This window comes from Lissotriton helveticus, chromosome 3_1 (genome assembly GCF_964261635.1).
Source record: "Lissotriton helveticus chromosome 3_1, aLisHel1.1, whole genome shotgun sequence".
Classification (NCBI taxonomy): domain Eukaryota; kingdom Metazoa; phylum Chordata; class Amphibia; order Caudata; family Salamandridae; genus Lissotriton; species Lissotriton helveticus.
This window is the reverse complement of record NC_136061.1, coordinates 515721460-515744067: the sequence shown is the minus strand read 5'-3', so window position 1 is coordinate 515744067 and position 22608 is coordinate 515721460.

The window sequence follows — 22608 nt, the reverse complement described above, 5'->3', positions numbered from 1 at the left end:
TGGAATACTAACTCCAGCGCGAGCAAAAGCATGCGCTCAAACTTCCCCGCATTCTAACCTAGCAACGTCAGCACAAGCAAACAACGTCTACACAGAAATATCATCCACCTGCCTACCATTGTGACGTCACAAAGCCCTTCTCCAAAGAAATTCTCGTTTTTTTTTCTTTTCTATTCTTTCTCCCATCCAAGACTGCAATTCCTCACAATAGGTTGTATTCTTCAAGAAATAATTCCATTCAAGAACTTATTCACAGTTGTTTATGACATCACAATATTCCTCAAAGACATTTTCAGCACACAAGTAAAGTTATATTTCAGCACTTATTCTCAAGTATTCATTACCAAGCACAATGGAAAATTTCAATGCACCTCCCCCATTTTTGGCAAGTCCTGGCGAACCACCCCTAGAATGGAAACAGTGGCGCGAAAGTTTTGAAGCATACTTAGAAGCCATTGGGGGTGAGAATTATACCGACAAACGCAAACTTGCAATCCTCAAACATTCACTAGGTGCAGAAGGAAGACAGGTACTCTCGCATCTTCATCCCCTAAATTTAGACAACTCCTCTGAAGACGAAGCCGACGTATATGAAAATGCTATTATGCAACTGGATAGACAATTTATCAAAAAAGTCAATGAGGTCGTGGCACGTCATAAATTTCTAAGTAGACAACAACTACCCATTGAACCAATTGATTCATTTGTCAAAGATTTGAGGATTTTAGCTGCCAAGTGCAACTATCAACAATTTCACGATCAAATGGTAAGAGACCAGCTTGTACATAACGTCTCGGACGTGAAACTCCAGGAGAAATTGCTTAATACAAAAGATTTATCTCTCGCTAAGGCACTCGACATTGCACACCGATTTGAAGATATGAAATTGGGAATCAAAGAATTATCCGAAAAGAAATCTAAAGAAGCTTCTTTGGAAAAATCCAATGTCTCGACCATTCAAAATGTCAAGAAAAATACATCTGAATTTCCTTCCAACAAACCAATATTTCCTTCTACCTCACAGCAAAATATCAAGAAAGAAGTAGTTTGTTTCAAATGTGGTTTTCCAGGCCACGTGGCTACAGACAAGAGATGCCCCGCCATAGGACAATTTTGCAACTACTGTAAATCCAGGGGTCATTTCGCTAGAATGTGCAAAAATCGCAACAGAACAAGATACTCTAATCCAAACTATAGACGTCCTAGATTCTCGGAGGTTCAACCAGTAGACATTGATGACGACGGGTACGATGATGTTTACACCATCTATGAAGTTGGAGAAGAAAAAAAGGACTCACCTTTCTGCATGCTCCAGATTGGATCCAAATCTATAAAAGTTATGACAGACTCTGGTGCTAAGTACACTTTAATAGGAGATGATGTGTTGTTAAAAGAATTTCCTGAAGTCATATCTTTATTCCCCTCTGACATAAAATTAAGGGGATATGGTAAAAAACCTATCGAAGTATTTGGATATTTTCCCTCCACTTTGTCATTTAAAGGCAAATCAATACAAGCTAAGGTATATGTTGCCAAAGACGGGTCATGCCTATTAGGTTGGCCACAACAAAGAGAATTAATGATGAAACTTGATCCCAATCATCCAGATCAAGTGTTAGGATATTCTGATTTCATTAATTCAGTTGATGATAACTCTGACGACAAATGGGAAACCTTGTTTCCGCAAGTCTTTTCCCCCAATTTGGGTTTACTCAAAAATTTTAAGCACAAAATCATCCTCAAACATAATGCCATTCCCAAAGTACACAAAGTACGCAACATACCTTTAGCATTACGTGAATCTGTAAAGAAAGAACTTCAGAGATTGTGCGATTTAGAAGTAATCGAGGAAATCGAATCTTCAGAGTGGCTTTCGCCTGTAGTCGTAGCCCACAAACCCAATGGGAAAATTCGTCTATGTGTAGATATGCGTGATTTAAATTCCAATGTGTGGGTTGATAGACATCCCCTACCCAATATTGGTGAGATGTTCTCTAAACTTAAAGATGCATCTATTTTCACCACATTGGATTTATCCAACGCATACCATCAGATAGCCCTTCATGATGATAGTAAACATCTGACCTCGTTCATAACCACTGAGGGTGCATACAGATATAAAAGAATGCCTTTCGGTTTAGTGTCCGCATCCTCAGTGTTTCAGCGAGTAATGCACAATATGTTTAAGAATGTCTCTAATGTGTTATATTTTCAAGATGACATTTTGGTTTTCGGAAAGAATGAATGTGAACACTCTGAAATTTTATTTAAAGTCCTGTCCATTTTACAAGACAATGGTCTTACCTTGACCAAGGAGAAATGTAAATTTGGAAAAAACTCTGTGGATTATCTAGGCCATTCCATCAGTAAAGAGGGCATCTCTCCCAAACTTAGTTTAATTAAAGCGATTGAAAATGCACCAGAACCTGTCAACAAGGACCAGCTCAGATCCTTTCTCGGCTTAGCCGAATATTATGCCAGATTCATCCCTACTTTCTCTGATAAAACTTCTCACTTGCGTAAATTGATGAAAAATCAACAACAATTTGTATGGGATGACAATTGCAAAAGTCAATTCAATTTTATAAAAAAGTGTATTATTTCTGCTCCCGCCTTATCCCCGTTTGACACCAATTGCAAATCATTTATAGTCACAGATGCAAGCAACGTTGGCATTGGAGCGGTTCTGATGCAGAAGCAAAACAGCGGCTATGTCACAATTGCTTTTGCATCAAGACCGTTACGAGGTGCTGAAATGAAATATTCCACTCTTGAAAAAGAAGCATTAGCTTGCTGGTGGGGGATTGAGTATTTTCGCAGATATGTATACGGCACAGATTTTATTGTACGTTCTGACCATCGTCCTCTTGTAGATCTTTTTACGACCAAAGGTTGTGGCAAAGCCACTTCCAGGATTGCAAGATGGCAGTACAAATTACAAGATTTTCACTTTTATATTGAATATATTCCCGGTGCAAAAAATGTCCTTGCTGATTTTCTTTCTAGACTACCTGTAGAAGATGACAATCAAGTTACTCCTGATGATGATCCTGACAAAGTGGTATCAATTTGCGAAGTTTCCAATGGGTGCATCCGCGAAGATGATTGGGTTTTAGCTTGTGATAAAGATCGTGATTACTTAGAGGTCATGTCTTTTGTCAAAAATGGTTGGCCTTCCAAACAAAGTTTATCCCCTAATGTTTTACCGTACTTTCATGTAGCTCAAGAATTATCCATTCAGGGTGAAATGTTGTTGAGGGGTTTGCTTTTGGTTGTGCCACACGATTTGAGAAACACCGTTTTAGACATGGCACATGAGGGTCACCCAGGCATGTCTAGTATGAAGAGGAGAATAAGAAGTGAATTTTGGTGGCCTGGGGTCGACAGGTTGATTGAAGAAAAAGTAAAATCTTGCGTTGAATGTTGTGTAAGTGATAAATCACAGAAGCCCATAAAATATCAACATGATTCTGTCTCCAGACCTTCAAAGCCTTGGGAATGCGTTTCAGTAGACATTGCCGGTCCGATGTCTCTAGGTCATAGTCCAGTTTATGCTATAGTATTAATAGACCAGTTCTCCAGTTGGCCTGAGGTGAAGTTTGTACCTCATGTGTCTTCTAAAGTAGTTATCGATTTTTTAAAATCTATTTTTGAGAAAGAAAGCTTCCCGACTTCCATCCTATCTGATAATGGCACACAGTTCACCTCTACAGAGATGAAATCCTTTTGCAGCAACCACGGTATATTACACAAACGATCTTCAGTATATTATCCCCAGGGTAACGGCATGGTAGAAAGGTGGATCAGGGTGCTCAAGGAAGCTTTACAACTAGCTGTATGCAATGGTGAAAATTGTTACGAAGCTGTTAAAAAACTTTTGTGGAGTTATCGGAATACTCCAAAATCCGATGGAGATCTATCCCCTTTTGAAAAAATGAGAGGGAGGAAGGGTGTATGTAACTTAAGCCAACCCTGGATGTGGGATATTATAGATGGTAAACGTGTCAGACGCCGTGCTCCGATGGAGTCTGCCAACTCCAACAATCCTTGCAAAGTTGGTGATTGGGTACGTGTGAGAAAGTCTGGTTTTCTTAGATCTGGTGTATCACATTTTTCTGACCCATTGTTGGTAGTTAGAGTAGGTAGACAAGTTGTAGAGTTATCTGACGGAAATGTGTGGAGTCTTTCCAAGGTTGTCAGAGTCCCACCCCACCTAGGTAGTTCCTTCCCTCATAATCAACCAGGGACCTCACTTCCTTTTTCCAGTATATATCGCCCTCCTGTTTCCTCTCATACTCAACAACCTGTTCCCAATTACACCCGAGATATATGTTCTCCCCGTATAAGGAGAACCCCTTTTTGGCACAAAGATTACAAAGTTAATGTATAATTTCTCTCTAACAAAATGCTATGTAATTTTCTTTCGTTAAGGACAGTCACCAAATTGTTATCAATTTATTCTTTCACAGTTTACTCAAAATAAATCTTATATTGTGATTAATTCTTTTCTTTTCTAGAAAGGGGGATGTGTTGCATCCTCGTGCATGTAGTTGTCCATTCCGCCGCATGCACTGGAATGTGGAATCCTATGCTTAGGTATTCCAGAGATTCCTGTGCAGCGGTTGGCGTGGGCTCTTGTAACATCCAACTCGGTATCTCAATAAATCCTCACTTACTACTTTATCCTGATCAGACTGCTTCTTTCCAACGAGGGTACTTCAGCAATGTGTAGAGTAGTTGTATTCAAAACACACAGTAATACAGTGAGAACACTACAAATGGACACCACACCTTGTTTAGCAAAATAAAGTATCTTTATCTTAATTCAACAAGATCAAAATGACAAAATCCAATATACAGGTAATAGGATATGACTTCAGAACAATTATTGCAAAAATATTGTAAAAAACAAACAGCTCCACCTGGGCTAGTGTGACGTTGTGACAGCAATAACTCCAAAGTCCGACGCTGACCGCGAGGAGCGCGGTTTATGCACCAAGTCACACGGCCCACCAAACAAACTGTACCTTGGAAACAAAGTCAAATATGATGCATGGCGCCGTAGAGGTGAGGCGTCGGTGCAGAGGTCAAGGCCGGCTCCCTGGCTTCCACGATGGAGGTGAGAAATTGTGTCCTCCAGAAGGCAACGTGTCGAATCCAGGATAGGTGAAGATGGTTGCGTTGGCTGTGAGGTGTTGGTTCCAATGACGATGCGAAGTCTGCGAGTTCGTGAAGTCACCCTCAGCTTTGATCGGTGCAGCAATACCAGGATACAGGTCCTAGTGATAATGGAGTTGATCTGAATGCTGGTGTCGGGAATTGATGATAACTGCAGGCTTTAAAGGGCACCAGAGGTGTGGTGCAAGACGGGTGGCACACCTTGCCCTTGGAGATTCTTCTTCAGGCAGGTTCATTGCAAAACTCCAGTCTTTGTCTTTTCCTTGGCAGAAAAAGCAACTGCAGGCCAACCCCACAAGGCACACTTGAAAGGGGCAGTACCCCTCCTCAAAGCTCTTCAGCTCTTCTCCTTGGCAAAGGTTCCTCTTGGGTCCAGAAGCGATCTGAATTTCTGGGGTTTAAGGTCTACTACTAATGCCCCATTTTGTGTTTGTTCTCTTTGTGCAATAGTCTCTGAGCCCAGTCCAAAACCTGTTATGTTCTCCCAGGTGTAGTATGACCACAGGGGGTGGAGACAGCATTGTGCAACTGAGACAGGCCCTATTCAGGTGCAAGGAAATCTCCTCCCACTACTCTAAATTCAGCCAAGCCCAATTTAGGAAGAGCCAGGCGCTCCTCAACCCCCCCCCCCCAGTGGTTGTCTACAGTAAATGCACATCCCCAGCCCCTGTCACTCCAAAACCAGACAGTAAATCCACAACCATGCAGCGGCACACAGAATGGTTAAAGAAGAAAACACCTACTTTCTAAAAATGGCATTTTCAAAAACACAATTTAAAAACCATCTTTACTAAAAGATGTGTTTTTAAATTCTAATTTCAGAGAGCCTACACTTCATTTCTTTATCTTGTCCCAATGGGAATTAATACTTGTAAGATGTTACAAAGTATTTCCCATTCTATCCTATAGGACAGATAGCATTTCAATAGTGAAAAACAACATTGGCAGTATTTCTCTATCAGCACATGCCACACACTCCAGTACATGTTTTTCCTTTCACACACGCTGCACCATGCCCATAGAGGTACCTTTGGCCTACCATAAGGGTACCTGACATGTAAGAAAAGGGAAGGTTAGGGCCTAGCAAGTGAGTGCACTTTCTAGGTCGACATGGCAGTTAAAGACTGTGCACAGACACTGCAATAGCAAGCCTGAGATACCTTGTTAGGGCTACTCATGTGGGTGGCACAATCGGGGCTGCAGGCCTACTAGTAGCATTTGATTTACTGCCCCGAGCACACTCAGTGCACTTTTCTAGGGGCTTACCAGTAAATCAGATGTGCCAATCAGGGAGAACCAATTGTAATCACAATTTATACAGGGAGCACTTGTATTTTGACACTGATCAGCAGTGGCAAAGTGCCCATAGCATCTAAACCAGCAAAATGGAAATCCAGTACAGCTTCAAAAATACAGGGGGTATAGGCAAAAAGTCAAGGGAAACCACGCCAAAGATGCAAAGACTAACAGTAAGCATAAGAGAACATTGTAAGATAGAAAAGATATGGCAAAGAGAGAAAAATAAAGGCTCATGGGGAGGAAAGGAGGAAGGGTGATGGATGGATAAAGTGGTCAAAGGATGCATAAAATTATGGATGTAAAATAATGCATGATTGCAAGTGTCAGGTGATGCATGGATGGAAGCATGGATGGAAGGCCATAATGACAGATGAAAAACATGGATGATAGAGTAGTTGGAAGGGTTAAATATTGTGAACTGTGACAGAAGGGTGAAAGGATGGATGAAAGATGGATCTATGGAGGAGAACGTGGGTGGATTTTTCAGTGGATGAATTAAAGGTGAAAGGTGAGAAGATAGATATGGAGGTGGGTGTATGGAAGGAAGGATAAAATATATGGATGGATTGAAAAGTTAAAGGAAGGATGCACAGGGTAAATAGATCACTGGATATGTGAAAGTAGGGATGTGTTAATAAATGTATTGTTACAGGGATGGATGACTTGATAGTAGATAGCTATAAGGTGGTATGGGTGGATGGATGGATGGATGGAAAGATGGGTAGATAGATGGAGGTATGGCTGACAGTCTGAGAGGCACCCTTCTAGGGAGAATAGGGCTTAAGCCAAGTGCTACTAGAAGAATGATTCAAAGACAGGGTATTTTCATTTCCTCACTACTCCCTTGGAGCAATGGCTAGCCTTCTTCACCGAAGAGTCCACTCAGGTAAAGCGGCCTTTGTTGTTGCGCACACTAGCAGTGACATGTCTGTGCACTAAAGAAAGAGACATTTACAATTTGTATTTTAATTTCTATTATACATATAACTTAAATTACCTGCTTTGTTTTAGAGTATTTTCTCGAGGTTTTAGAGTGAAAGTCAATCTTTTAGCCTATTTCTGATATGTATGCAGTTACTAATTTTTTGGGGGGTAATCAGACGTTACAACATCAACGTCATTAAATTGTTTTTCCATTCAGCTCATCATATTTTTTGAAGTGACCGTCCTGAAACCTTCAGAAGCGGTCGCTCCCCACTCAGCTCCCAGCACTGTTGCGGTATCGTAGCGCTTTGGACTGCCAGACTGCCTTAGCCGCATTGCAATTGTTGCCTGCTTGCCATTAATTATTGCAGCGTAGCGCTTTATCTGTTAAACGCGCATTAGTGCCTGTCTGCTGCTCTCTGTTGAAATATTGATCGTAGCGCTAGATTTCGAAAGCGCACTTCCATCAACATTGTATTGTGATTGTCTGCCTTAAGCTGAATAATTTCCTTTGGGCATAGCGTTATTAGAAGGTTGGATTGTGATTTGTGAATAGCGTTTATTTTACCTTGTGCCCCAATCCAGTTTCGCTTTTGGCCTTCAGCCATTTTGTTGTTTGTTGTTTTGCATCCCTGCCCGGACCTCCACCCCGCTACCGCCTCCCAGCTGCTCCACCCTCGCCCATCCCCCCTCCACTACCCACATATGACAGATGCTTTTGCGCGCAGCGTCCACGCGCAGCGGACGCGCCCTATGCGCGCCGAAGGTGCGCCAAAGGTAAGCCCGTCTATGCCCGTCCGCGCCTGGACCGCGGCCAGTGCAATACCCCCTGGCCCCCGCAAAACCCACTCCGCCCGCATAACGAACGACACCGCAACCCTCTCAGCACTTAACCTCGGTCGACTCCCAGATTGCCACCAAGCCGCCCCAGGACAAACACATGGACCCTTCACCTGCAATACCTGCAAGTTCGACTGCATCAGGACCCACACCAAATCCACTAACTCCAAACAGAGCTCAGACAACAACCACCTAAAATGCATCCTGCTCAACACCCGCTCGGTCCACAGACACTCCATTGAACTTTGGAACCTACTCGACACTACATCGCCGGATGTCGCCTTCCTTACAGAAACCTGGATAAACGCCTCATCAGCGCCCGACATTGCCATTGCTATCCCGGACGGCTACAAGATCATTCGAAAGGACCGCATCAACCAAACTGGAGGAGGCATCGCCATCGTTCACAAGAACACCATCCGCATCACGACCAGCTCCGACGATAACCTCGCTACCGCCGAACACCTTCACTTCCAGATCCACACCGACCCCAGGAACACTCTCAGAGGCACCCTCATCTACAGACCTCCTGGACCCCGCACACAATTCAGCGAAGACATCACAGACTTCATCAGCCCACATGCCCTCCTCTCCGAGAACTACATCCTACTGGGAGACCTCAACTTCCACCTAGAAAAGAATAATGACTACAACACCACGACCCTTCTGGACAACCTGGCCAATCTCGGACTCAAACAACTTGTTGATACCCCCACCCACCTTGCCGGGCACACGCTTGACCCAATCTTCACCTCCAGCAAACACATCTCCTTCGATCACACCACTGCCCTCCATTGGACGGACCACAGCTGCGTTCACTTCATCTACAAAAAGACCATGACCCACAACCCCTCACAACCCATTCCCCGAAGAAATTGGAACAAAATCACCACCGACCAGCTCTCCTCTTCGCTTCACCTAAACCCCCCTGCCAAATCATCGTACCCAAACCAAGCAGCCAACAACCTCACTCAATGGATCACCCTCAGCGCAGACGAACTAGCACCCCTGAAAAACCATCAAATCAAACAAGGCGCCAAAAAAGCCCCCTGGTTCAACGATGACCTTAAGAAATCCAAGAAGTTCTGCCGCACCCTCGAGAAAGCCTGGAGAAAAAACCCAACCAATGACAACCTAACCTCCTTCAAGAATGCCACCCGCAAACACCACCAACTGATCCGATCCACCAAGAAATCAGCATTCAAAGTTCGACTCGACAACAACGCCCAAAACAGCAAGGAACTATTCAACATCGTAAAAGAATTTACCAACCCCACCGTCGGCACCAACGACATCACCTCCTCCCAAAACCTCTGCAACTCTTTATCCTCTTTCTTCCACAACAAAATCCCCGACATACATAACAGCTTTGGAAACCAGTCCGAAGAACAGTCCACTCCACCCACCTCCGAATCAAAACTGCACCCTAACAACCTTTGCGCCTGCAACCCAATCAGACACTATCCGACTGATGAACTCCATCCACTCAGGATCGCCAACCGACCCATGCCCCCACCACATTTTCAACAAAGCAGACTCCATCATCGCTCCCCATCTCCACGACGTCATCAACTGCTCCTTCAACTCCGCTACCTTCCCGGAAATCTGGAAACACGCTGAACTCAGCGCCTTTCTGAAGAAACCCACAGCAGACCCCTCTGAACTTAAAAACTATCGCCCCATCTCGCTCCTCCCATTTCCGGCCAAAGTCATTGAGAAAGCCGTCAACAATCAGCTGGCCGCCTTCCTTGAATCCAACAAATCTCTCGACCCCTCACCGTCCGGCTTCCGAGCCAAACACAGCACCGAAACCGCCCTCATCGCAGCTACAGACGACATCCGTACGCTACTGGACAACGGAGAAACAGCTGCCCTCATCCTACTTGACCTCTCCGCCGCCTTCGACACAGTCTGTCATAGCACCCTCATACAACGCCTCAGCAACGTCGGAATACAAGGAAAAGCTCTAGACTGGATCATCTCGTTCCTCGCCGGAAGAACCCAGAGAGTCCGCCTCCCCCCATTCAAATCAGAGACCACCAAAGTCATCTGCGGCGTACCACAAGGATCATCACTCAGTCCCACCCTCTTCAACGGCTACATGAGTCCCCTCGCATCCATCGCGCGACAACACAACCTCAACATCATCTCTTACGCAGATGACACCCAGCTGATTCTCTCCCTCACCAAAGACCCAAACACCGCCAAAACCAACCTACACGAAGGAATGAAAGAAGTAGCCGAGTGGATGAAGAATAGCCGTCTAAAACTAAACTCGGACAAAACGGAAGTCCTCATCTTAGGATCATCCCCCTCTGCCTGGGACTATTCATGGTGGCCACCGGCCCTGGGTACAGCACCCATACCTACAGATCACGCACGCAACCTGGGCTTCATCCTACACTCCTCCCTCACGATGACCAGACAGGTCAACGCTGTCTCATCTTCATGCTTCAACATCCTACGCATGCTCAAAAAAAATCTTCCGTTGGATCCCCACGGTCACTCACGCACTGGTCACCAGCAGACTGGATTACGGAAATCCCCTTTACGCCGGAACCACAGCCAAACTACAGAACAAACTCCAACGCATCCAAAACGCCTCAGCAAGACTCATACTGGACATCCCCCGTCAAGCTCACATTTCCGGTCACCTGAAAGACCTCCACTGGCTCCCCGTCAACAAGAGAATAACTTTCCGTCTCCTCACCCACGCACACAAGGCCCTATACGACCTAGGACCCGAATGCCTCAACACTCGACTGTCATTCTACACTCCCACCCGCCAACTACGATCTTCCAATCAAGCCCTCGCCGCAATTCCGCTCATCCAATATTCCACCATGGGAGGAAGATCCTTCTCCTACCTAGCGGCCAAAACCTGGAACTCTCTCCCCACTCACCTCCTCCTTACTCAGGACCACTTCTCCTTCAGAAAGCAGCTAAAAACCTGGCTATTCGATAAGTAAAGCACCCTCCATCTCTCAAGCGCCTTGAGACCATCTGGGTGAGTAGTGTACTATACAAATTTCTGAACTTGAACTTGAACTTGAACTTGAAGTGTCCAATACCTAGTGAGCCAAGGTTAAATTAAACAAGGACAAACTGGGCTATAAATCATCAATATTTAATCCTAAACTACTGACTTGTTCTCATAATTCATATGTAGATAACCAAGTACCCCAGACAACCTCTGACTGTACATGGAGCAAACAGATGCCTGGTTAAAGAATATTTGAACTAATAGCAAACATTTGCAGGAAGCTTGAATGGAAATTGAATGAGAGAAAGAAAGAGATATGTAAAGTGAAGGTGGGAGAATTAAAACGCTTGTCATGGACCTTGTACAATTTGTATTGATTTGAGTTGTCAGATCCAGGTGAGGCATTGTGTGGGTACCAATTTATCATGGGTGTAAGAGTCTGTGCTGTGAAAAAAAGGTGCGCAGCTAAGACATTTGCCCAAACTAGAGCTACAGAGTATGTATGGTCACTGGAACGGAAGGCGTCATGTTACTACCGGCTCCACCCTGCAAGCCATTTGGCACCCATCTCTCAGAGGTTACAGACTTGGTACACTGTATCAGACACCTGGTGATGGACAACAATGTCTTATAGTCTTTAGTGGTTCTATTCATCTTCCTTGACTTCCGTGTTAATGTTTTATACATTTTGCCTGATGGCCACAGTAACCATCTGACTGGTTAACACTTGCGCCTTTCTGGGGTTTAAGCCAACCTGATTAGCAGCCCCGTGACCAATACATTGTTGTTCTTTAGCTCAAACTGGATGTCCTTGACTCAAGCCGACCTGATTTGAGTGCAGTGATTATATTGGTGGGTTTGCCCACAGCCTTCTTGGACTGACTTTGATACCCAGCAACGGCATAAGACTCGGGGGCATATGTACAAGAACTGGCGAAAACTATCGCTAGCGTTAGTTAGCGATAGTTTTCTTACTGCCTCGTACCGCTGAAAATAATGGCCATGTTAGCAACGTATTTACAAGCCATCGCTACATGGTGATAGCTTCAGGGATCGGTGGTGAAAATTGTTGCTAACATGAGCTCAAGGGCAACTAAAAACCTGCCTGGTTAAAGAATATTTGAACTAATAGCAAACATTTGCAGGAAGCTTGAATGGAAATTGAATGAGAGAAAGAAAGAGATATGTAAAGTGAAGGTGGGAGAATTTAAACGCTTGTCATGGACCTTGTACAATTTGTATTGATTTGAGTTGTTGGCCCTGCACTGGAGAAGATATTTGCCATGTTCAGATGTTCTGAAGAACTCAGGAGTGACAACGGGCCACGGTTACAAGGGCACGAATTTCGGGATTTTGAGCAACACCATGGTATCAGGCACAGACCCATCACCCTGCAATGGCCCCAAGCCAATGGCAAAATCCAACACTTTATGTGGACCATCAACAAAGCTCTTCGCATTGCAGTAGCTGAGGATGCTGACCCGGAACAGCACCTGCAGACATTCCTGCGGGAATACCGGAGCACCCCTCAGAGCTCCACACGTCAAGCACCCTGGGCGCTAATGTTCAATGGCACGCACCGGTCTGGCCTTCCTACTGCACCGGGGTGGACACCCCCTCCCTTTGACAAAGACAGCGCCCTCAGGAGATGGGAGAAGCGTAACAGCACCGCCAGCTGAGCCAGGAGAGCCATATCTCGTTAAGTGCATCGATGGGATACTGTCATCATGAGGGACCGGAGACCCGGAGGGAAGTTCAGGACTCACTATGTACATGGGTACTGGACAGTGATCGATGTGAAGGGAACCATGGTGACCATCAACAAGGAAGGGGAGACTGTAACCCGTAACATCTCCTGGTTCAAACAAGTGGTCAAACGCAACCACTGCACTGAAGCAAGCGCCAACCCCGAAGACACAGGAGTCAGCCAAGCGGAGCCCAGAGAGGCGGAGGACCACCATCCAGAGCCAGCCTCATTACAGTGGGCTCCGGAAGCAACCCAAGCGCCCCCAGGAATGCCTCCCTCACCCAGCGTACTAACCTTGGAACCCAGCTCCAGCCGTGGCCAGCCCAGGTATGCTCTGAGAGACAATCGCCAGCCGAGCACTCGCCTGAAGGACTTTGCCTGCCAAGTAAGTGAGCTGTGAGACTCTTGAAGACCAGTGGAGCTGTAGGAATCTTGAGGACCAGTCAAGGACTAAGTTGGGATAGGATGTGACAGTTAGCGGTCCAGTTTTGTTGCCGGCACCCGTGCTGGACATGTCCTACCCCTGCGCATAGTTATAATAAAGGTGGGCCAAGCTGCATTAGGCAGGCCGCGTCTGAACACTGACCCGGTGTGAGCGTCCCGTTATTTGCAGCAGCGCTCATGAGTATGGCCCCCACCCCCGCCAGCTAGGGGGCCTGATATGTAACACAAGGCATGTTAATGAAATTCAGCAATTTTCGTGTTTTCACTTCTACAAATTTCATCAAACTAAAGTCAAAAGTCTAGCTCTGCCATTATAAGAAACACAACTTCACCTCGAGTTGCTATGGTAAACGACAAACTTCAAAGAATGAATTTTAATTTCGCTAGGGATTTACTGGCTTTCACGGTGCCCATCTTTGAGAGGGAGGACAAGTTAATAGTTTAATTATTGCCCCGTTGTGCCGTAAAAAGGGCTCATGTTAGATGTATTGCCTTTTAGCTTCTATGCAATATATAAGTACATCGTTCACGTGTCCATACTGTAAATGTCTCTGGTAAATTAAGTACATTCAAAATTAGATGGCTTTGCGAGTACTAACAGCGAGTGCACTTTTTAAAAAGTACAACCACTACAAAAATATACACATCAAAGAATGAATATTTGATTAACACGAGCCGTAAGACAAACACTATTATGTTTCAACGAAGCAAGATTACTTAAAGCAAATGTCAGCCTCTCTGTAATGATATGGTTCCTCCTACAAACATAGCTCAAAATGGTTCGACCTGCTAATTCAAAACCGAGCAGGAGACGGTGCGGGCTGACTGGAATCCCAGCTGCGGCTAGTACACCTCCGCGCGCCCAGACTCAAAGGGCAATGCATTAAGGCCATTAAGTGGTATGCAGGCCGCAACAAAGACCGAGCGGCACGAAAGAAAGAATCCCTTCTGAGTGCGCACCGAGGAATATTCTGTGCCAAAGTTCTGCTTAATTATCAGGGCCGGAAGAAAGCATGCAGCATAGGATCATGCTGTTTACTAAATTGAACTCCAGAGCCATAATTTGTTATTATTGACTTTCAACTTGTCTTTTTGGCAGTTGTATAAGTGTTGCCTCCATCTTAACGAATCCCAGGTGTCCTTTGTTACACCACTATGCAGTTTTTACAAACCTGCAGTGGCTCTGAATTGACTTATGAAGTCTCGTTAAGTGTAGGCAGGTGCATGCGTGTCACCATGGAGTTGTAAAGTGTAATGAATGTTTCAATTAACGTAATTTACATAAACGTGTACAGCAATGTTCAGTAAGAACTAGCATTGCAATTATTTTGGTCATATATTTTAGGTATTCTATCAGCTGTCTAAGAGTAACTACACATTACATCTGCATATAAAATGTAATAGGATATTCAAATGAAGCTTCTTTCAGTCACATTACGTCAATAAGAATTCTCATAACTATTCTCAGAACTCAATAATCTTAATTACTTCATGTAAAATATTTTCCATTCTCAAAGGAAACTAAACTGACTTAATGACTCACGGCTGACTCAAGTTGTGTTTTGTGGGCATTGCTGGTATTTTCGTTTTTTTTTACTCCATCGTGTACAGCGATTGCAATAAGAGACATTTTGAAGTCCAAAAACAAGATTTAGAGTTATTTGGAATTTGATAATAAAGCTGTTATATTCTTGCATTAAGTCCAGTACCTCTACCAAATGTATTTATTTTATAATGTTAATAGTGCAACTGATACTCATTGGTACTAGGTCGCTTACAGTGAAAAGTCTAAGGCAATAGAGATACATTGAGATGGGGACGTACACAGAACTTCAAATAGTTACCAAATGTATTGTACATTGTCTATGGAACATTTATCTGCAGAGGTGGGCCTTTAATTGCTTCCAGAAAGGGGTGATTGGAGTCAGAATTCGTGTGAAAGAGTGTTCCAGGCTGAAGGCCCTGCATCAGAGTGAGATTGCCTTTGAGCCATAACGGTTCTTCATTTGGGTGGGCTCAAGGTAAAGAGAACTTGGTAGACCAAGAGGCAGCCTAGCCATTGATATCACCTCAGACCTGGACATCGACACTGAAGAAATTGCCCTTCATAAATACTGGATCATTACCTCATTAGTCCACAATGGGGGGCGCAACCTCGTGTCCCTCTTGTATTAATAAATATTTACATTCACCCACACCCTCACTCAAAACACAAGATCATACAGAAGCTAAAGTCAATAATAACATAATTCAGCCAAAAATGCTGATTTACTAATCAACAACCAAGGAGATGAGACCATGTTACTACAGGATGATCTACAGTATGTTCCAGATCCGGGTCTGGTGGCTCAGTGGACTAATGCGTCTACTGCAGGAGACTGTGTTCGACCTCATGGTCAAAGGTTCAAATCCCGGTGGTTCCATTCAGCCTTTCATCCATCTGAGGTCGATAAAATGAGTACAATTGAGTTGGGTAACTACAAACATCTATTATTCAGCGTCAAGATACCCGTAATAGTGAACGTGCGCTTTACAAATACATATATTATGTTTTATGTTATGTTATTCCCCATCAAGTGATTCCTCCCACCAAGAGACATGAAGTTTTTGGGGAAAAAATCCTGGGTGTATGTTATGTTATGTTATGTTAGCCAGATTTATAGAGCGCACAGATGCCCCAGCAAAGGGGCGTCCCGGCGCTAACAGAACAGAAAACCAGGCAAAAGCGAGACAGGAACTAACAACACAACAACACTAGAGATCTAGGGGAAAGAGGAAAGTTTTTACAGCTTTCCTGAATGGCAACAGTCCTTCAATGGCACGGATATGGACAGGAAGGGAATTCCATAATTTAGCAGCAAGCACTCTAAAAGACGGCTGCCGATCCTGGACCTCTTGAAACGCGGCACCACAGCCAAGTGGAGACCAGAGGACCTCAGAGACCGTGATGAAACATAAAAGGAGATGAAGTGCTCCAAGATCTGAGGGGAAGAGTGTTTAAGAATTTTGAACATCAAACAAAGGGACTTAAACTGAATTCTCTGAACAACAGGGAGCCAGTGGAGCTTTTGAATGGTTTTTTTGGCTGAACAAAATCTGGGTAAGCCAACCAGAGCCCTGGCGGCAGTGTTCTGAACGCGTTGGAGTCGAGAGAGTTCAGCCAAATTAGCTCCCAGGAGAAGAGAACTGGCATAGTCTAACTTAGACAGAATCATGGCTTGAACAATGAGCTGTCTAGTAGACGCATCAAAGAATTTAAAAGTGGATCTAAGCTGACGCAAAGTCCCGAAGCACGTGGCAGTGACCTTTTTTGTATGAGTGGAGAAACTGAGTTTGGAATCGAACCAGACTCCTAGGTTTTTGACCTCGGTAACAGAGATAGGAGTAGGACCAAGCTTAGAAGGCCACCAATTGTAGTCCCATAGGTGAGTCTGTTTCCCAACAATGAGCACCTCGGTTTTCTTGGCGTTCAATTGAAGGAGGTTGTCAGTCATCCAATGCTCGACTATAGACTACACCTTTATGACCAGTCCCTTTTTGGCTACCTGGTGCACTTTACGATCGGTGTTTGCCAAGAAAGTGATCATAGTCCGCAGGTCCGGCATCTAAGTAGTGCACAAGTCCTAAAAAAGAAGTGAGGGGACCCTCCAAGTTAGTTTGTGTCACAGGAAGTGACGTCACGGAGGGTAGTCCCCTCTTATTACAGGGAGACCCGCTTCACTCTGGGGGCCACGTTAACACACTGTGGAATGTAGCATCATTCTCTGTGTGTTTTTGGGAGCGATTTTGTGCAAAGCACTGTGAATTGACCCGGAAAGGATTACACGTCGATGGGGGCAGGCACAATTCCGCTACATTTCAGCTCTCCCAAAATCTACAGTACATTCACCAGATCAGGTGCTGGCCATTGGCCACAGTTCACTCTTTCCTAAGGGGCCTTCTTGTAGCCTAGTACACCTGCTACCACCATGTGCCCCCTGGCAGTTGCCATGCTCCTTCCCAGTGTAATCCATGATCCGCCATACTTAGTTGTAAAAGTATACACACCACCGAGAGGGGAATCTTGAAAGCCTCTGCAATCTTTCCATACAGCTCGTTCACGTTGGTGAAGTCCTCAATGCGGCCAGCTTTTGGGCAGGGGGGATGGCGTCCACCCGGTAAAATAAGTGGGGGTACACCATCCACCCAAGTGGTACCCCGACTTGAGCCCTTCATCTAAGTAATAAATGCCCACTCCTGTCGACAAGTGTTGACTCGGGCTCTGCATCACCAACCTCCAGCCTACAGAAATCAAGATGGAAAGGCTTCTCAGCGAAGGATATCAAGGAGACTGTTGACAATCCATAGAAAATCGAGCATTAGGAGGCCTGAGCCCGACTACAGCCTGGGAACTCACAGGAAAAAAAAGATTATGTTGGAGGCTACCACCACATGCAAGCACCCTTGAAAAAGATCTATACAAACTGCTTAAATCCCTTAAAAGCAACCCAACTGAGCTGGGCATATCAGCAAGCACATTCTAAAAGAAGGAATTGTTGGCACTGAGACACACTGCTCATAATAACATGTGGAGTATATATAAGGGGGTTTACCCATAGTCACTGGGACCTGGGTTCTGAAAGTACTAGGAGGAAGGGGTCCCAGTGTGAACAAGAAGTAATAAACACATATCACAAACTTGATCTCACAAAACACTTAATGTATCCACACTGTTTAATTCACAATGGGATAAAGTATATTCAATATACAAAACAATTTATCAAGCACTAATAGGCGGTTGTGCTGTGCCCCGGGGGAGGAGAGGGAAGGGAAGTGATAGTCAAGTGAGGATGCGGGGATGGAAGGAATTAGTGACAATAAAATCAGTCAGTTGGCAACACTATATTGACGAATTAAATGCAAAACAAAATGACCAAAAGTTCGGCATTTAAATCAAGACGGCAGACTTCACAAAATACAATTAATGTAACAATGGTGGCGTGAAGTTGACATAAAGAAAGGTGGTTGTCGACATTTCGACCCTCTGATATACGCAGGGATAAGTTGTGCCCTTGCTGTGGGGTCTTCTTCAGGACCAGAACAGATGGGGCAGGCAACCTGATAGAAGAGTGTAAAGGGAAACTATATTATTCAAGGAGGTCTGAATCTTCCCAAAGTAAATTCAAGGTAGGCACACAATGGACAATTGGAAAATCATCGTTATCTGCATGTATTAATTACTCCACAAGAGTAGACAAGTAGTGCCACGACAGAGCATAGATAGTATTGGCACACCTGTACAATTAAAGAATGTAACAATGAGTCACCTCCTAATGGCTTACAGGAATTGTAGACCGGAGTGTTGCGGTCAGACAGCTGGCGTAGGAAAGGATGGGGGACACCCTCTAAACCAAGGTTTGGGATAGTGAGTAAGTCAATGGTACCTGAATGATTAGAATCGCAAGGTGATACGTGATGACATCACATGGAGTTCTTATAGTTGGTACGTGTCTGCAAGGAAACACGCAACATTTAAAATAGAATCATTTAGCATTGTGCAATGTAAAGGTTTCACCGACATATGGTTGAAATGGCTTACCCGCTGGATGAAAATGGTGGAGGATGTATAGGTGTCGGTAAACCGATCGCGCCTGAAAATAAGCGGGCGAACTGATCACTTTAGGATAATGCAAATGGACCAATACAGACATCTGTGTAAATAGACCATTTTAACAAACTGGCATGTTGTCGGGGAGTCACCGTCAATAATGCGGTATCGGGGCGACTTCGCCTGTAGACCGCGGGTAATGAAACTCCGTGGTGTCTATTGGAAAGAAAGTGCGGGGATTTGGTGTTAGACGCCCATGAGTAAAAATCGGATGCATTTCTAAAAGGGTAGATAAGGAAGGGAGCAGACAAGTACTCACACGCACCGAATCAATCGGGACTGGAAACGCCACACGAACTAGCCGTGACGGGGCTGGTTTCCTGATAGTAAAATCACCTTGGCAACTGAGCCACGTGACACTCGTTGAGAGCTAGAAGAAAGACTACGATGGTTCTCGTGTGAATAATTCAATGACACATTGAAATCAATGTTAAATTCAATAAAAATAATGTGATAGTTGTAATTCCCGAGGTAGGGCCGGGCGCGATATAGGCTCGATACATATTATGATGTCTTGGGACATAATGCAGTGCAAGTCATGGATAAAAAACATTTAAAAGTCATACATGAGACAATAGAATACATCATAATCAGGACAATACAGTGTCAGTATTGTGATGCACATCAACAGTAGAATTCATATTAGAATGCTGTGTATCGGGATCTCATAGGAGATGAGCTTCAACAAGAAATAGACATTACATTGTCAATGTGCGGCACCTAGATGTTTGTAAATATAGGCACAAAAATATATGGCGTGCCTCCCGAGCATGGGGGTAAAGGCCATATCACTGGTTATGGCAATGGTGTAGTTACCATGGCGTGTCTCTCGTATGAGGGTAGGGCCAGTCAGGAAGGTGTTTGACAGTAATCTAATATGGCATATCACTTCCAGCCGGGTAGGACCAATCAGAATACAGTAATACATTGCATATTGAATACAGAGGGGCCTCAAGGTAGTGTAGCCAGTTGTGAAAACGAACTGTCATGCTCATTAAGACCAGTGTCGATAGAGTCAAAAAAGTACATCCACTTGAGTTTGCGTGTGTTAAGGATACTATATATGTCACCCCCGCGGGGTCCCAGACTAGCATTTTCAATTACCACCCATCTAAGGCTATCTGGAGAATGTGATGCCAACTTAAAATGGTCCACTAGGGGGGCGCCCTGTACATCACACCTGATCCTGCTCATGTGCTGTAAAATCCTTACTTTGGCTTTTTGTTGAGTTTGCCCAATGTAGATCTTGTGGCATGGGCAAATTATAGCATAGATAATGTTAACAGAGTTGCAGTTGCTGAAAGTCTTTAACTTGATTTTGTGATGACGGTATTGGAATTCCGTTGGAGGCTACCACCACATGCAAGCACCCTTGAAAAAGATCTATACAAACTGCTTAAATCCCTTAAAAGCAACCCAACTGAGCTGGGCATATCAGCAAGGACATTCTAAAAGAAGGAATTGTTGGCACTGAGACACACTGCTCATGATAACATGTGGGCAATGCTCCTTCTAGCTAGTAAATGTAGAAATGTGAAAAAATTCTGGAAGATCGTGAACAACAGTCAACAAGATCACCCAGTGGCAAAAACTGTAAACATAACAGTTCACCAGTGAGAATAATACATTACATTCTCGTAAGTCTTCCTTGCCACATGATTAACAAAGTGAGCTTCAGCTCTACACCAGAACCCTCCAAAGCAAAAAAGTTAGCCTCCCATGCCTCCCAACCATTCCCACTATATGGCCGATCCATTACACCCTTGACCTCTATTAGAGACAGGCCAGCCCAACCCTTCAGCTTGTTTTTTTAGTTTTGCGCTGACTCTCCAGGTAAGTGTGTTCCTGCTTTAGCATGTACTTGGATCCCTGGATGTTGGCCCTGCTATAGAAGGCCCGTTTGCTTGGGTATCCTCCCCCTTCCTTCCTCTGTTTCCTCTCTTCCCCCGTTGTCTGTGGTGTTTTTTTGCCTTTTTGGAGTCTCGCACTGTTGCTGTTCAGTCTGTGGCGAGGTTTTGCTGACTGCCTGTGGTGTTCCAGCTGTACTTTCCCTTTTACATGGGGCAGATCCTCCGGTGTGACTGGCGCTGGTTCTTGAATCCCCACTGGGCTTTTTATCCTGTCCTTTGGCCTCTGTTTTGGGCTGCGATGACTACGGCCTTTGCTGTTCTCCTCGGGGGGCTGGGTCTCTTTCCCCCAATGTCCATGCCTTACCCCCCACTGGTCTTCATTTGTTAATGCAGGGGTTATGGTCCTAGTGGTATTGGTGTGTGTTCACACCTGTTGTGTGTCCTGGCGCTCTTTATTGCGTTATTTTTATGAGGTTTCCTCCGGGGTTGGTTTGTCTAGAGGCGGACACTACGTGTTGCCCTACTGTTCGTTGGAAGGTCTGGGCGTGTCCGTCTCCCTCGGATTGGTGTGCTTTTGGGGTTTCCTCTTGCAGTTCCGGGGCAGGTTGCCTGAATCCCCTCTACTTTTCTTCATTCCAGTTGGTGTTAGATTGTAAGTTGAGGATGGTCAATATACATGCCTTTACTCTGTTACTGTCCATTCACTGCACCATACTGGTCTTGGCTTCTGTGTTCCCTACCGCCATGCAGGTGGTCTCGCTCGTGGCTGGTCTGGCCTCCCAGGGCTCCTTCATTTCCGTGGTTGTTTCTCCTTCGAACCTGATTGACATATGGGTGGTTAAGCGTCTGCCTGGGGTTTCCAGGGGTTGTTGGCTTCTGCTTGTCTGTTGAGGACAGGCTGCTGTTGGCGCCTGCTCTTTCATTCCCTGGGCTGCTTCTGTGGTCGCTGTGTGTGCTTTTGCTTCTGAGACTGCTCCAGGGGGGACTTGCCTTTTCATGACCGGGGCTGTAGCTCACTGGTGGGTCTTCGGCCTCTGGTGGCGCAGGCTCCCACAGCAGGTGGGTTCTCCTCCTGCCTTTAATTTCTGTGTATCCCATTGTGGTTTATGTTTGGGCGATGCTTGATAATGGAGCCTCTTTCTCCTCTAGCTCCCTGCTCAGCTGGCAGCTGCTGCACCCCCGTCCAAGTCGAGCTTCTCCTCGGCTCCTGGCAGTTGGGGGCCGTCAGTTGCCTATCCTGATGTTCTGGGTGTCCTCTGTCTTGGTTTCGTGGGTCCTGCCTACTGCTGTGCCGCCCTGTTGTCCCTGTTTTTGGTGGTTGGGCTCATCTGCTTGTGTCCTGAGTGCTGTTGCTCTTTGATTGGTCTTCTGCATTTGGTGGTGGCGGCTGGGTCAGGCCAGGGGTTCGGCATGCACCTCTTCTACAGGGTACGTATATGTCTGTGCTTGCTGGTTCGCCTTGACAATCTTTCAGGTTCTTCTCTAGCAGGGCCTGTTCGTCCGATTTTTGTTTACCTGTGTGGTCTTTGTGTTTGCCCCATCCTGATTCTAGTTCTTCAGGTTTTTGGTTGCCTACATCCTTTTGCCTGTTCCTGTTTGTCTGGTTTCATTTGTGGCCCACAGGACAATGGCTCAATGGTAGATGTTGTGCCTATGGTGGCTCGGCTCCCACTTCCCAAGGGTTCAGATCCCCCCT